This window comes from Mobula hypostoma, chromosome 10, assembly GCF_963921235.1.
Source record: "Mobula hypostoma chromosome 10, sMobHyp1.1, whole genome shotgun sequence".
NCBI classification, from domain to species: Eukaryota; Metazoa; Chordata; class Chondrichthyes; order Myliobatiformes; family Myliobatidae; genus Mobula; species Mobula hypostoma.
In genome coordinates this window covers 28,831,544-28,847,026 of record NC_086106.1, presented here as the reverse complement: position 1 = coordinate 28,847,026, position 15,483 = coordinate 28,831,544, and the positions used below count along the sequence as shown (strand labels likewise).

The 15,483-nt window shown below is 45.2% G+C and overlaps 1 pseudogene; it reads left to right on the top strand.

Annotated features, from left to right (window-relative positions):
- LOC134352788 (zinc finger protein 850-like) overlaps positions 1-15,483 on the top strand; it is a 119,309-nt pseudogene that overhangs the window by 42,743 nt on the left and 61,083 nt on the right.

The window sequence follows — 15,483 nt, the reverse complement described above, 5'->3', positions numbered from 1 at the left end:
TGAATGCCATTTCCCCACCACACCACCGCATAGAACGTTGTACTGGCGACCTCAGTCTCCTCAGGAAGTAGAGGTGACTCTGGCCCTTCTTGTACACAGTCTCTGTGTTGGTGCTCCACTCAAGTCTGTCATCCAGGTGCACCCCCAGGTACTTGTAGGTCCTCAGCATTCTCACGTCCTTACCATCGATAGTAACAGGCTTAGTCTTCCTAGAGTCCATCACCATCTCCTGTGTCTGACTGATGTTGAGATGCAGATGATTCAGCTTGCACCTTTTGACAAAGTTCTCCACCAGAGTCCTGTACTCATCCTCCCGTCCTCCCTTTTTACACACAACTATTGCTGAGTTATCGGAGAATTTCTGCAGACGACATGACTCTGTATTGTATCTAAAGTCTGAGGTTTACAGGGTAAACAGGAAGGGAGCCAATACAGTCCTTGTGGGGCCCCAGTGCTGCTTATAACCATGTCTGACACACAGCTCTGAAGCCACACAAACTGTGGTCAGCCAGTCAGGTAGTCCATTATCCAGGACAATGGAAGTGCCAACCTGCATTGAATGGAGCTTTCCCCCCAGCAATGAGGGCAGTATGGTACCGAAGGCTCTTCGCAGATTTATTGCATGTACATCAAAACGTACAGTGAATGCATCATTTGCATGAGCTGCAGGGACCGGTGTTCCAATGCCAACATAGTGCGCCCACATTCCTCAGCAGAACAACACGGTACACAACAAAAGAACTACAGCAAGATTCCCCCTTTCCTCTCTCCCATGAACACACACAGTCCTCTAACCCTAGGGTGGGCTGTCTTTGGCCCCCAGGCCCCAGTGGACTCGCACTCGAGTTCACAGACATTGGACCTTCAACTTTCCCAGCGGCCTTGCAGGGATTTGCAAAACGTACAAGTTATTTCCCTCATAAAAGTGATACTTTGGTGTGGGTTGTAAATGCTTGGGAAGGAAACAGTTCCCCATCCCAGGTGGAAACGTGAATCAGGATGAGTGGGACTTCACCTGGTCTGTGTCTGGGAGGTAGGTCATCATGGTGAAAACACCATTTCCTTCCTCTAATATCTGGTATGTTGAATGCACACCAGCACGTCCTCACTGGAGACAGGCCAGTTTGACTGCAGTAAGGGACATGGAGGGCATTCATCTGCTTCAAGTGTGGGAAACAATTCAGTCAATCATCTAGTTCCTGACCCACCAAATAAATCACAATGGGGCCCAACAATTCGCTCACTCTGAGTCCTTGGAGCAGATGGTGGGAAATTCACTCATCCCTCCAATCAGGTGTCACACCAGTCAGTTTTCATGCAGGAAGAGTATTGAATTATGTTCTGTATAGAATATTTCAAGATGAAATGTACTTAAATTGACTTGCATGTAAAAATCTTTACTAAATCGGCATGGTAGTGCTGCGGTATTGCAGTCCAGGTTCATTTCTGCCACTTTTGGAGTGGTCATTGTCAGAGTGTGCCAGTGATAGAGTGGGAAGGCTTTGGCGTGAACAGGCAGAGGCACAGACAAGAAGAAGTGAGCTCTTTGTAGTAGACAGTAGTCAGGATGGAATTCTGCTCTTGTCAGCTGGAGATCTTGTGATCTGTGCTGGGACCTCTGCTGTTTTTGAAGTATATAAATGACGTGGATGAAAATGTACATGGGTGGGTAAGTGAGTTTGCTGATGATACCAAGATTGGTGGAGTTGTGGATAGTGTAGAAGACCGGCAAAGAATACAATGTGATATAGATCAGCTGCAGATATGGGCAGAGAAATGGCAGGTGGAGTTTAACCCAGAGAAGTGTGAGGTGTTGCACTTTGGGTGGGCAAATGCAAGGAGTCAGTATACTGTTAGGGAAAGAGCCGTAACAGTGTAGCTGATCAGAGAGATTTTGGGATCCAAGTTCATAGCTCCTTGAAAGTGACTACACAGGTTAATGGGTGTTTAAGGAGGCTTATGGATTGCTTGCTTTCATTAGCTGAGGCATTGAGTTCAAAAGTCAAGAAGTTATGTTGCAACTTTATAAAACTCTATGAAATATTACAGACAGTTCTGGTTGGCCCCTCTATAGGAAGGGTGTTGAGGCTTCGGAGAGGGTGCAGAAGAGGTTTACCAGGATGCTGCCTGGTTTAGAGAGCATGTGCTATCATGAGAGGCTGGATAAACTTGGGTTGTTTTCTCTGGAACGCTGGAGGCTGAGGGGAGATCTGACAGATGTTCATAAGATTATGAAAGGCATAGACAGAGTAGACAGGTAGTATGTGTTTTGCAAGGGTGTAAATGTCAAAATACCAGAGGGCATGCATGAAAGGGGGTAAGTTTTTTACTCAGGGAGTGGTGGATGCCTGGACTGTGCTGCCTGGTGTGGTGGTAGAGAAAAATACATCAGAGGCTTTTAAAAAATGTTCAGATAGGCACATGGATGTGAGGAAGATGGAGGGATGAGTGTTTGAGTGCTTTTGATTTGCTTTTTAGCTGGTTTGGCACAACATTCTGGGCCGAACAGCCTGTTTCTGTGCTGTACCGTTCTATGTTCTATGTCTTCTCCTCTCTGACCACGTGTTTCCTCCGGATGCTCTGGTTTCCTCCCACACTTCAAAGATGCACGGGTTAGAGGGGTAATTGGTCACATGGGTGGCATGGGCTGGTTGGGCCAGAAGGACCTGTTACCATGCTTTATCTCTACATAAATATAAACAAAAATAAACCATTGAGGGTAGTTGTTGGTGTGTGAACCAGGAAGTTTCTTGGTAAATTAAGTGCTTTTTGACATGAAGCCATTTTTAAAGCTTCTAACTTACACTCAGTGGTTACTTTATTGGTCTCCCTCAGATCCAAGTGCAACCCATCCCTTTTGTACAGGTCACACCTGCCCCAGAAGACGTCCCAATTATCCAGAAGTCTGAATCCTTGCCCCCTGCTCTAATTCTCAGCCACACATTTATCTGCCACCTCATTCTATTCCCATCCTCACTGTCGTATGGCACAGAAAGCAACCCCAAGATTACTCCCCTTGAGGTTCTACTTCTCAGCTTCCTTCCCAGTTCCTGGTATTCTGTTTTCAGGACCTCCTCCCCTTTCTGCCTATGTCGTTGGTACCAATATGTACCACATCTTCTGGCTGTTCACCTTCCCATTTCGAGATATTGTGGATGCATTCAGAATCATTATAGACCCTGGCACCTAGGAGGCTTTGATTGAGTTTGCAAGCACAACACCAGTTAACCATGTCGATTTAGAGAGCGTGTGTGGCTTGAGGTCAAAGTGCAGAAACTTTAATAAGTGAGGCTGAGTGATAATGAAGCTCAGTAAATCAAGGGAAGATCTCTCCTTTTCCTTAGCCCAGTATTTAGTTCAGAGGTAGAAAGGATCAAGGATCAACTTTATTCACCAAATGTATGGGGAATTTGCTGTGGCGTGCTGTTCAGAATGCAATATGCAAAACAAATTATAAAGAACAAAGATTATATAAAAGTAAAGTTAGAGGTTAAATTATGAATGTGGAATAAAATGTATGTAAATCCATCATGTATTTACAATGTAGACATGGTTATAAAATCTGTTTTAATGTGTTTACAGTGCAGGGAAGTGACTGAGGTAATAGATGGGGGGGGTGGGATAACTATAATGGTTGATCAGATTAACTGCCTGGAGAAAGTAATTTTTCAGTTGACTTGAAGTTTTTGTTTTAATAACACTTTATAATACTTTCCAGATGGAAGTTTTTTGGGAAAGGCAGTTTTCAGGGTGTGTAGTGTCCACAATGATTTTTCTTGCTGCTCCTTCATCCTGGACGCATACAAGCCCTGCAGTGATTGCAGTCATGACCTTTTCTGCTGACATGACTATTCACTGTAGTTTTTGTATATCATGAGGGGGTTGCTTCAACAAACCAGCGTGCAGTGGCTGATGTGAGGACGTTGTCTATGATGCCGGTGTGGAATTGCACCAGAATGTTCTGGAGAAGATGGAATTTTACCAGCTGCTGGAAGAGGAACATCCTCTGCTGAGCCAGTGGAGTGGTTATAGTAATAGCGTACGGGTGAGCTGTGCCCAGCTCCCATCTGATACAGTCCGCTGCGTACACACTCACCAAGTCCTCCTCACAGATGCAGAACCCTGGTGAATACAATCTAATCTCAGATGGGCCAATCTCCTATGCACATCCCACATCCCTGATCCTGGGCAGATTCCCTCTCTCTGCTGTCATTCCTGGTCTGTGCTGGTCCCTATCTGGTTTCTGCCCTGTTCCATTCAGTAATACAGAGAATGTACAGTCAGAGACAGGACAATCGTCCCAGCCGGAGCCACACTGGGACATCCTCAGCGATGGGTCCTCTCCCTGCTCTCAGACTCGCACCAACCTGAGGAGATTTCTCCCTGTTTCATCTTCTTGTATTGCAGTGACCCACTGGTGTGTGAACACAACTTTTCTCTGACTCTGTGGCTCAGAAGGGTTGGGAACTGAAGAGGACGGCAGCAGTAATAGGAGATTCTGGAGTTAAGGGGGACTGATAGGTGATTCTGCGGATGCAAAAAAAGAAACACGGATGGCAGTTTGCCTCCCAGGTGCCAGGGTCCGCGATGTTTCTGAACACATCCACAATAATGAGGAGGCAGATAAACACGTGGCTGAAGAATTAGAGCAGGGGGCAGGGATTCAGATTTCTGGATAATGGGGACCCCTTCTGGGTCAGGTGTGACCTGTACAAAATGGACGGGTTGCACTTGAATCTGAGGGGACCAAAATTCTTCTGGGCAGGTTGACTAGAGCTGTTGGGAGTGGTTTAAACTAATATGGCAGGGGAATGGGAACCAGTATGATAGAGCTGAGGATGAGCCAGCAGGTTTACAAGTAGATGATGGATGTAACATGAATGTAAGGAAGGACAAGCCAGTGACTGGGTACAAATGCAGACAGAGCAAAGAGTTAAATTGTACCACAGAGGCAAATTTCAAAAGGGCGAAGAATGCAGGTCTGAAGGTGCTGTATTTAAATGCGCTTAACATTCAGAATAAGGTGGATGAACTTGTGGTGCAATTAGAGATTGGTCGGTATGATGTTGTGGGCATCACTGAGCCTTGGCTGAAAGAAGGTCAGAGTTGGGAGCTTAACATCAAAGGGTATACTTTGTACTCAAAGGACAGGCAGGAAGGCACGTCTTTAGAAAGAGGTAACATTGTGTCAGAGAATGTTGAATCTTTGTGGGTGGAGTTAAGAAACTACAAGGGTGAAAAACCATATGAGAATCATAAAGGCCTCGAAATAGTAGCCAAGATGTGGGGCTGAGATTGCAAGGGGATTGGGAAAATCAGGTTGGTGTCAGATTGCAAGAGAGGAAATTTGTTGAACGCCTATGAGATGGCTTTTTAGAGCAGCTTGTGCTTGAGCCTACTCGGGGAAAGGCTATCTTAGATTGGGTGTTGTGTAATAACCCAGATCTTATTAGGGAGCTTAATATAAAGGAACCCTTAGGTGACTGTGATCATAATATGATTGAATTCATACTGCAGTTTGAGAGTGAGACACATAAGTCACCTGTATCAGTATTGCAATGGAATAAAGGGAATTACAGAAGCATGAGAGAGGAGCTTGGCTGGGTGGATTGGAGGAGGATACTAGCAGGGATGACAGCAGAGCAGAGATGGCTGAAGCTTCTGGGAATAGTGCACAAGGTGCAGGATAGATATGTCCCACAGAAAAAGTTGTTTTCAAATGCCGGGGTAGGCACCTGGGCTAACAAGGGAAGTTTTCAACTGTATAAAAGCCAAGGAAAGGGCATATAAGGTAGCAAAAGTGAGTGGGAAGTTGGATGATTGGGAAGCTTTTAAAATCCAACAAAAGGGAACCAAAAAGTTATAAGAAGGGAAAAGATAAAATATGAGGGCAAACTAGCCAACAATATAAAGCAGGATTCTAAAAGTTTTTTCATAGAAACATGGAAAATCTATAGCACAATACAGGCCCGTCAGCCCAAAAGCTGTGCCGAACATGTCCTTACCTTAGAACTACCTAGGCTTAGCCATAGCCCTCTATTTTTCTAAGCTCCATTTACCTATCCAGGAGTCTCTTAAAAGACCCTATTGTTTCTGCCTCCACTACCCCCGCCAGTAGCCCATTCCATGTACTCACCACTCTCTGCGTAAAAAAACTTACCCCTGACATCTCCTCTGTACCTACTTCCAAGCACGTTAAAACTATGCCCTCTCATGCTAGCCATTTCAGCCCTGGGAAAAAGCCTCTGACTATCCACAAGATCAATGCCTCTCATTATCTTATACACCTCTATCAGGTCACCTCTCATCCTCCGTCACTCCAAGGAGAAAAGGCCGAGTTCACTCAACCTATTCTCATAAGGCATACTCCCCAATCCAGGCAACATCCTTGAAAGTTGCCTCTGCACCCCTTCTATGGTTTCCACATCCTCCCTGTAGTGAGGCGACAAGAATTGAGCACAGTATTCCAAATGGGGTCCGACCAGGGTCCTATATAGCTGCAACATTATCTCTTGGCTCTTAAATTCAATCCCACAGTTGATGAAGGCCAATGCACTGTATGCCTTCTTAACTACACAGTCAACCTGCGTAGCAGCTTTGAGTGTCCTATGGACTCAGACCCCAAGATCCCTCTGATCCTTTACACTGCCGAGAGTCTTGCCATTAATGCTATATTCTGCCATCATATTTGATCTACCAAAATGAACTACCTCACACTTGAACTCCATTTGCCCAGTTATGTATCCTATCAATGTCCCATTATAACCTCTGGCAGCCCTCTACACTATCCACAACACCCCCAACCTTTGTGTCATCAGCAAATTTACTAACCCACCCCTCCACTTATCCAGGTCATTTATAAAAGTTACGAGGAGTAGGGGTTCCAGAACAAATCCCTGAGGCACACCACTGGTCACCAACCTCCATGCAGAATATGACCCATCTATAACCACCCTTTGCTTTCTGTGGGCAAGCCAGTTCTGGATCCACAAAGCAATGTCTCTTTCAATCCCATGCTTCCTTACTTTCTCAATAAGCCTTGCATGGGGTACCTTATCAAATGCCTTGCTGAAATCTATATACACTACATCTATGTGTTTAGTCACGTCCTCAAAAAAATTCAATCAGGCTCATAAGGCAGGACCTGCCTTTGATTATTCCTAATCATATTATGCCTCTCCAAATGTTTATAAATCCTGCCTCTCAGGATCTTCTTAATCAACTTACCAACCACTGAAGTAAGACTCACTGGTCTATAATTTCCTGTGCTATCTCTACTCCCTTTCTTGAATAAGGGAACAACATTCGCAACCCTGCATCCTCTCCCATCTTCATTGATGATGCAAAGATCAACGCCAGAGGCTAAGCAATCTCCCTCGCTTCCCGCAGTAGCCTGGAGTACATCTCATCTAGTCCCGGTGACTTATCCAGATTGATGCTTTCCAAAATCTCCAGCACATCCTCTTCCTTAATATCTACATGCTCAAGCTTTTCAGTCCACTGCAAGTCATCCCTACAATCGCCAAGATCCTTTTCCATAGTGAATACTGAAGCAAAGCATTCATTAAGCACCTCTGCTATCTCCTCCGGTTCCATACACACTCTTCCACTGTCACACTTGATTGGTCCTATTCTCTCACGCCTTATCCTCTTGGTCTTCATATACTTGTAGAATGCCTTGGAGTTTTCCTTAATCCTGTCCACCAAGGCCTTCTCATGGCCCCTTCAGGCTCTCCTAATTTCATTCTTAAGTTCCTTCCTGCTGGCCTTATAATCTTCTAGATCTCTATCATTACCTAGTTTTTTGAACCTCTCATAAGCTCTTCTTTTCTTCTTGACTAGACTTCCAACAGCCTTTGTACATCACGGTTTCTGTACCCTACCATTCTTTCCGTGTCTCATTGGAACTTACCTGTGCAGAAATCCACGCAGGTATCCCATGAACATTTGCCACATTTCTTCCATACGTTTCCCTGAGGACATCTGTTTCCAATTTATGCTTCCAAGTTCCTGCCTGATAACCTCATATTTCCCCTTACTCCAATTAAACATTTCCTTAACTTGTCTGCTCTTATCCCTCTCCAATGCTATGGTAAAGGAGATAGAACTGTGATCACTATCTCCAAAATGCTCTCCTACTGAGAGACCTGACACCTGACCTGGTTCATTTCCCAATACCAGATCAAATGCAGGAACAGGATCAAGTTTCAGTTATATAAAGAGTAAAAGGGAGGTGAGAGTTGATATTGGACTGCTGGAAAATTACTCTGGTGAAGTAGTAATGGGGGACAAAGAAATGGCGTATGAGTTTAATAAGTACTTTGCATCAGTCTTCACTGTGGAAGACACAAGCAGTGTGCCAGAGGTCCGTGTGCGTCTGGGAGCGACAATCAGTGCCAACGCTATTACAAAGGAAAACGTACTAGGCAAACTGAAAGGTCTTAAGTCACCTGGACCAGATGGACTACATCCCAGAGTCCTGAGAGAGGTGCTGAAGAGATAACAGATGCATTGGTCATAATCTTTCAAGAATCACTTGAATCCTCGGGGGACCAATATCCTGGCAGGGAGATTGGCGAGGGCTACTGAGGTGACTTTAAACTAGAATGGTTGGGGGGTGGGAATCAAATTAAAGAGGCTAGGCGTGAGGAGGTTAGTTCACAACAGGGGGTTGGGAACCAGTGCAGAGAGACAGAGGGGTGTAAAGTGAGGGTAGAAGCAAAAAGTACTAAGGAGAAAAGTAAAAGTGGGAGGCCGACAAATCCAGGGCAAACATTAAAAGGGGCCACTTTTCAACATAATTGTATAAGGGCTAAGAGAGTTGTAAAAGAGCGCCTGAAGGCTTTGTGTGTCAATGCAAGGAGCATTCGTAATAAGGTGGGTGAATGGAAAGCGCAGATTGTTATTAATGATTATGATATAGTTGGGATCACAGAGACATGGCTCCAGGGTGACCAAGGATGGAGCTCAACGTTCAGGGATATTCAATATTCAGGAGGGATAGACATGAAGGAAGGGGAGGTGGGGTGGCATTGCTGGTTAAAGAAGAGATTAACGCAATAGAAAGGAAGGACATAAGCCGGGAAGATGTGGAATCGATATGGGTAGAGCTGCGTAACACTAAGGGGCAGAAGTCGCTGGTGGGAGTTGTGTACAGGCCACCTAACAGTAGTAGTGAGGTTGGAGATGGTATTAAACAGGAAATTAGAAATGTGTGCAATAAAGGAACAGCAGTTATAATGGGTGACTTCAATCTACATGTAGATTGGGTGAACCAAATTGGTAAAGGTGCTGAGGAAGAGGATTTCTTGGAACGTATGCGGGATGGTTTTTTGAACCAACATGTCGAGGAACCAACTAGAGAGCAGGCTATTCTGGACTGGGTTTTGAGCAATGAGGAAGCGTTAATTAGCAATCTTGTCGTGAGAGGCCCCTTGGGTAAGAGTGACCATAATATGGTGGAATTCTTCATTAATATGGAGAGTGACATGGTTAATTCAGAAACAAAGGTTCTGAACTTAAAGAGGGGTAACTTTGAAGGTATGAGACGTGAATTAGCTAAGATAGACTGGCAAATGACACTTAAAGGATTGACGGTGGATATGCAATGGCAAGCATTTAAAGGTTGCATGGATGAACTACAACAATTGTTCATCCCAGTTTGGCAAAAGAAAAAATCAAGGAAGGTAGTGCACCCGTGGCTGACAAGAGAAATTAGGGATAGTATCAATTCCAAAGAAGTAGCATACAAATTAGCCAGAGAAAGTGGCTCACCTGAGGACTGGGAGAAATTCAGAGTTCAGCAGAGGAGGACAAAGGGCTTAATTAGGAAGGGGAAAAAAGATTATGAGAGAAAACTGGCAGGGAACATAAAAACTGACTGTAAAAGCTTTTATAGATATGTAAAAAGGAAAAGACTGGTAAAGACAAATGTAGGTCCCCTACAGACAGAAACAGGTGAATTGATTATGGGGAGCAAGGACATGGCAGACCAATTGAATAATTACTTTGGTTCTGTCTTCACTAAGGAGGACATAAATAATCTTGCAGAAATAGTAGGGGACAGAGGGTCCAGTGAGATGGAGGAACTGAGCGAAATACATGTTAGTAGGGAAGTGGTGTTAGGTAAATTGAAGGGATTGAAGGCAGATAAATCCCCAGGGCCAGATGGTCTGCATCCTAGAGTGCTTAAGGAAGTAGCCCAAGAAATAGTGGATGCATTAGTGATAATTTTTCAAAACTCGTTAGATTCTGGACTAGTTCCTGAGGATTGGAAGGTGGCTAATGTAACCCCACTTTTTAAAAAAGGAGGGAGAGAGAAACCGGGGAATTATAGACCGGTTAGCCTAACGTCGATGGTGGGGAAACTGCTGGAGTCAGTTATCAAAGATGTGATAACAGCACATTTGGAAAGCGGTGAAATCATCAGACAAAGTCAGCATGGATTTGTGAAAGGAAAATCATGTCTGACGAATCTCATAGAATTTTTTGAGGATGTAACTAGTAGAGTGGATAGGGGAGAACCAGTGGATGTGGTATATTTGGATTTTCAAAAGGCTTTTGACAAGGTCCCACACAGGAGATTAGTGTGCAAACTTAAAGCACACGGTATTGGGGGTAAGGTATTGATGTGGATGGAGAATTGGTTAGCAGACAGGAAGCAAAGGGTGGGAATAAACGGGACCTTTTCAGAATGGCAGGCGGTGACTAGTGGGGTACCGCAAGGCTCAGTGCTGGGACCCCAGTTGTTTACAATATATATTAATGACTTGGATGAGGGAATTAAATGCAGCATCTCCAAGTTTGCAGATGACATGAAGCTGGGTGGCAGTGTTAGCTGTGAGGAGGATGCTAAGAGGATGCAGAGTGACTTGGATAGGTTGGGTGAGTGGGCAAATTCATAGCAGATGCAATTTAATGTGGATAAATGTGAAGTTATCCACTTTGGTGGCAAAAATAGGAAAACAGATTATTATCTGAATGGTGGCCGATTAGGAAAAGGGGAGGTGCAACGAGACCTGGGTGTCATTATACACCAGTCATTGAAAGTGGGCATGCAGGTACAGCAGGTGGTGAAAAAGGCGAATGGTATGCTGGCATTTATAGCAAGAGGATTTGAGTACAGGAGCAGAGAGGTACTACTGCAGTTGTACAAGGCCTTGGTGAGACCACACCTGGAGTATTGTGTGCAGTTTTGGTCCCCTAATCTGAGGAAAGACATCCTTGCCATAGAGGGAGTACAAAGAAGGTTCACCAGATTGATTCCTGGGATGGCAGGACTTTCATATGAAGAAAGACTGGATGAACTGGGTCTGTACACGTTGGAATTTAGAAGATTGAGGGGGGATCTGATTGAAACGTATAAAATACTAAAGGGATTGGACAGGCTAGATGCAGGAAGATTGTTCCCGATGTTGGGGAAGTCCAGAACAAGGGGTCACAGTTTGAGGATAAAGGGGAAGCCTTTTAGGACCGAGATTAGGAAAAACTTCTTCACACAGAGAGTGGTGAATCTGTGCAATTCTCTGCTGCAGGAAATAGTTGAGGCCAGTTCATTGGCTATATTTAAGAGGGAGTTAGATATGGCCCTTGTGGCTACGGGGATCAGGGGGTATGGAGGGAAGGCTGGTGCAGGGTTCTGAGTTGGATGATCAGCCATGATCATAATAAATGGTGGTGCAGGCTCGAAGGGCCGAATGGCCTACTCCTGCACCTATTTTCTATGTTTCTATTTCTGGCATGGTTCCAAAGGACCGGAAGATTGCAAATGTCACTCCACTCTTTGAGAAGGGAGGGAGGCAAAAGAAAGGAAACTGTAGGCCAGTTAGCCTAACTTCAGTGGTTGGGAAAATGTTGAAGAAGAGGCAGTGAATATCATGTACTTGGATTTTCACAGGCATTTGATAAGGTGCCACACATGAGGCTGCTTAACAAGATAAAATCCCATGGCATTACAGAAAAGATACTGGCGTGGATATAGGACTAGCTGACAGACAGGAGAGTGAGTGGGAATAAATGGGACCTTTTCTGGTTGGCTGCTAGTGTGTTCCTCAGAGGTCAGTAGTTGACCACCACTTTTCACATTGCTTGTCAATGATTTGGCAATTGATGGCTGTTACATACCGCGTAACATGTTAAAGGAACCAGCAGAAATGGAACACACCTGGAGTCTGTTTTGCTGTTAACTAACACTACTTTATTAGTAACTATGCAACACAGTAATATAAAACTAGATAAGTCGAACAGGTTAGCAGAGTTTATGCATATATAGGTGTGGAAATATAAAACCCAAACTTCTTCAAATGTAGGTGGTAATTGATACAGTCTTACGATGGTACGTAAATGAAGTCAGTTCAGTTCATGATATTGAGTTGAGTAGGATTGAGGAGAGAGAGAGGTGGTTTGTTGTCCATGTAAGCCGATGCCGTCGATTCTTCCCGTTGTCCTCCGAAACTTCCAAGTTAGCCACACTTGACCAACTTTAGAGCACCGTCGTCAAGTGATGGTCTACCAACCCAGGCAAAGGTTGGACACACGGGTAGACTCCACAGGGTCACTCTTTCACGCACCGATAATCACACATCCATCCCTCACAATCGATCCTCAGTCCCACACTCGTGGGCACCTGAACAGAATAGTGGTAACTTAACCACACCTTAGTGTGTCTGCGTGTCCTGTGAAACAAGCAACTACGCTGGTTTAAATACTGTTGTGCTGAACACCAGCTGTCCATCATATAGCTCCTCGCTTCTATCACCATAGCAACTTACGAGCGGCTCGGTGCCTCTCTCTCTCTGAATCCAGCTGCATGCTCTCTCTCTCTCTTTTTAAAGGCACAGTCCATAATGAATAACACGATATTGCCACAATGGCTTTGTGGCAAAGGTTGCGGGTGCTATGAAGATAGGTGGAGGGGTGCATAGTGCTGGGGAATCAACACGATTGCAGTAGGACTTAGACAAATTGGAAGAATGGGCAAAAAAGTGGCAGATGGAATACAGTGTTAGGAAATGTATGATAATGCATTTTGGTAAAAGGAACAACAGTACAGACTACTATCTAAAAGGAGAGAAAATGAAACATGCAAAGGGACCTACAAACATTTGTGGAAGTCCTCATGCAAGACTCACAGAAGGAGATAATGCTGAGGCTTTGTAAGACACTAGTCAGGCCGCACTTGGAGTATTGCCAACAGTTTTGGGCCCCTTATCTCAGAAAGGATGTGTTGTCATTGGTGAGAGTCCAGAGGAGGCTCACGAGGATGGTTCCAGGAATGAAGGGGTTAACATTGTTCTCGGTGTGGTCCCCACTGGGCTGAGCGAGGGCAGCCTCAGGACGAGGTGCCTCGAGAGGGCAGCACCCATCACCAAGGATATTTGCCAGGGTCATGCCCTCTTCTCATTACTGCCATCAGGGAGGAGTTCAAGGAGGCTGAAGACCCACACAATTCTTTAGGAACAGCTTCTCCTCCACCATCAGCTTCCTGTGAGGTCCGTGAACTCATGAACTCACTTTTTTGTACTATTGATTTATTTTGTAATTTATGATCATTTTATGTCTTTGTGCAGTATAGCTGTCACTAAACAACAAATATCACCATATAAGTCAGTGATAAATGGTCTAATTCTGATTTTGTAGTGGGGAGACAGTAAGGATTTGAGAGATAAGAGAGTTTCAAACAGCCCTGATGAAGACGCTGCTTGAGTTGCTAAGTTTCTCCAGCATTTTGTGTGTAGCTCAAGCTTTCTAGCATCTGCAGAATCTCTTGTTTCAAACAGAACTGCTTTATTTGGGCTAGGTCGAGACTATAGAACCCCAGCCCGGTTACCGGGGTCGCTAACGTCAGCAGAGCAAACTCCATCTATGCTGGTGATCAGGGCTCATTCCTGAGTGTGATGAGCAGCAGCAATAACTGTGAATCCAATGTCTTTCTGACATCACAGAGACAAGGTGTTGAACTATTCCACAGGACACATGTAAACCTTCTCCCCAGTGTGAAATCACTGGTATCTCGGGAGGGCACCACATTCAGGGTGGTGAATGGCCTCACCTCACCATCAACGCCCTGGTGTCTCAGGGGAATGGAAGAGTATGTGAATCCATCCACACACCTGGAGCAGTGACTGTCTGTTCACCTGCTCTGTTCATGGGATGAGATTCATGCAGACAGTCTGTCGAAACACCAACAAATTCACACTGGAAACACGTGATTCCCCTGGGTGCAGGAGCACTGGGGGAAGGGGTCCTTCAGAGCTGCCACTTGCATGGGAATAGGTTGAAGGGCAACATCATGGGTTGAGGGGCCTGTACTGTGCTGGTCTGCTCCATGTTCTATGTTCAAACAAGATGCCAGAGGGACTCGGTGTGGAGGGAAATGGACAGTCAACATTTCACGTCAAGTCCCTCATCGGTCTGAGGGAGATAGTGGTGAGGGGTAGGGGTGGAGTAAGAGTTGGCAGTTGGACAAGTGAAGAGTGGAAATGGTGATGGAGGCTGGAGGTAATGAAAGGCTGCAGATGAGGAGATCTGACAGAAAAGGGAGGTGGAGAATGGAATCAAGTAAGGGGGGGGAGTGAGCAGAGTGTGGAACAATGGGGAGAGGAAACCGTGGGTGCTGGGCACATTGTGTGTGCCGAATTGGGGAATGAAACAGAGTGAGAGGGGCTGGGGTGGGACAAGAAGGAAGTGGATAGCTCAGAGGTTGAAAGGCAAGTTGTGGTGAATGTACTGTGACTCTGAAACAGTGTTGATCGAGTGAGTGAGTTACACCTGACCAATTAGATTCAATATGGAAAGTGTGAGGTGCTGGACCTGGGTGAGAGGAATAAACAGTAGGTTATCTATGTAGAAAGTGACTGCAGCTGAATGAGTACAAAGGGATTTAGGTGTCCTGCTCTGTGAGTCACAAATGGGTTGACAGACAGGTGCTTTAAAGGCATCCATTAGTCTTGCAAGACCATGGATCTGCGCCTGGAAAGTCTTCACTCTCCAGGGCGCAGGCCTGGGCAAGGTTGTATGAAAGACCTGTAGTTGCCCATGCTGCAAGTCTCCCCTCTCCACGCCACCAATGTTGTCCAAGGGAAGGGCATTAGGACTCATACAGCTTGGCACCAGTGTCGTCGTAGAGCAATGTGTGATTAAGTGCCTTGCTCAAGGACACAACTCATTGCTTCGGCTGGGGCTCAAACTCGCAACCTTCAGGTCGCTAGTCCAATGGCCACATGCCCACAAGACAGATGCTGCAAGTGGTTAAATGAGATTATTGGCCTTTATTGTAAATGGGTTTGTTTAGAAATATGAAGGTGTGTTACGGGGTGTTGGTGAGGCCACAATTATGCAGGAAAGGATACAGTAACATTTGAGTGAGTTCAAAAGAGATTCCCCAGAGTAACTAAGATTGGTGGAGCTGTGGACCATGTAGAAGGTTCCCAAAGGATAACAGCATTATACAGAGCAGTTGAAGATTGAGTGAAGAATTGGAAG